Source organism: Neophocaena asiaeorientalis, unplaced genomic scaffold (assembly GCF_003031525.2).
Source record: "Neophocaena asiaeorientalis asiaeorientalis breed wild unplaced genomic scaffold, Neophocaena_asiaeorientalis_V1.1 scaffold327, whole genome shotgun sequence".
Taxonomy (NCBI): Eukaryota; Metazoa; Chordata; class Mammalia; order Artiodactyla; family Phocoenidae; genus Neophocaena; species Neophocaena asiaeorientalis.
In genome coordinates this window covers 3,790,024-3,791,997 of record NW_020174560.1, presented here as the reverse complement: position 1 = coordinate 3,791,997, position 1,974 = coordinate 3,790,024, and positions in this window count along the sequence as shown.

Sequence of the window (1,974 nt, the reverse complement as noted above, 5' to 3'; positions counted from 1 at the left end):
GTCCCCATGCCATGTTTGAGTTCAGTGGCCTTTCTCCTGGATAAACAATGCAGGTTCTTCCTGCCTCCTCTACAAAAATGTTCTGCCCCCACCCCTGCCCTGCCCCTATCCCAGGTAGACCCAGGTGGGCTTGTAAATTGACGTACCTGGACAGCTGGTGATGCTCCAGACCTGGAGTTTGGACCTCAGCAACCCAAGATTATCCTCTCATCCCTGCTCTGTGCATGCTTTACTGATGATAGCTGTTGATCAGTGTAAATCCCCCCGCCGCCAGCATAGCACCAGCACCTGGGACGTTGTTAGAAATGCCAATTCTCAACCCCACCCCAAACTGAGTCAGAAACTCTGGGGGTGCAGCCCAGCAGTCTGTGCTGCTGATATGCACTGAAGTTTGGGAGCCACGGTGTTCGGTCAGTGCCTAGTACTGGCTGCAGAGCAGGATTACCAGAGTAGTTTAAAAAATCTTGATGCTCAGTACCGTACACCAATTAAATCAGCAGTTATAGGTTGGTTTCTTTGAAAGCGCCTCAGGTAATTCAAGCTCACACTCAAGTTTGCAATCAAGTTTGAGGACCAGCACGCTAAGCAGTCTGTTAGGTGTTTCATATTAGCCCGATTCATCTTGCCCAATAATGGCCACTTTACAGACGATGCAATGACAACTCAGAAAGGTTAAGTAAGTTACCTAAGAGCTAGCAAGGTGTGAAGTCAGAAAAGGGGCCAGGGCTGCCTGACTTCAAAACCTGTGCTCCCCTCTCTACACCCCTGCTGTTCAAAGTGTGCTCTACAGACCAGCAGCATTGGCATCACTTGTGAGCTTATTAGAAATGAATGTTATCAGGCCCTGCTCCAGACCTCCTGAATCCGAACTTGGGGTGTATTTGAACAAGGCTTCCAGATGATTCTGATACGTTTGAGAACCACAGTTCTACTACCTTGCTACTCAAAGTTCGGTCTGCAGACCAGCGGCATCTGTATCATCCAGGAGCTTGTTAGAAACAGAATTCCCGGCTCTGCTCCAGACCTACTGAACCAGAATGTGCATTTGAAAAAACCCCTCAGTTGTCTTCTGTGCACAGTAAGGCTTGAGAAACACTGGTTCTCAAACTTGCTGCACACTGGAATCATCTCTGTTGCTTGGTCCCAGTCCCAGAGATTCTGGTTGAATTGATTTGGGATTTAGCCTGGGAATCAGATCGTAAAAGCTCCTCGGGTGATTCTAATATGCGGCAAAGTTTGAGCACCACTCACTATTATGCCTATTAGTGTAGATGAGGCTGAAGGTGATTGGAACCAGAGAGGGGGGTGCGGGGAAAGAAGGCAAAGAAAGCTTACCAGGTCCAGCTCCATGATGAGTCCCTCCCAGTTGAACAGTGTGTAGAGGACCCAGGAAGGAGTCGGGCTGGGTCAGGTGACTGCCTCAGCCACCCACCCTCACACCATGCCCATCTGCAAGTCCTGGGCTCTTGGTATCCACAATGTGATACTCGTAGATTTGTCTTCTGCAAAAATGCTGAGCTGGGCTATCTGGAGTCTGGTCCAGCCAATGCCCCTCCCCCTTTGTATGCTTTGGTGTCCTCAGGGCTCAGTCCCAGCTTGCGAGGAGCTCTTGGGGCTGGGGAATGCTGTGCCCAGAAGAACTGTCCTGGTTATTACCATGCTGGGGTCTCAACGCTCTCTCTGTTCTCCTGAAGCAACTGGTAAGGGGTTGAGGTTGGAGGAAACACAGGAGAACTTGGTTTGAAGCAGGCAGGGAAGGTGTGGGACGATGATGCTGAGAGCTGCTTATCAGTGCTTACTGTATGTCAGTCACTTTTCTGGGGTGCTTTACAAACATTATTTTATCCCACAACTATTATATGAAATCAGTATTTATACTGCCATTTCCCAGATCAGGAAACTGAGGCCCAGAGATGTTAAGGTCCTTACTCAGTATCACCGTCAGTAAGTGGTAGTGCCTGAATTTGAACCCAG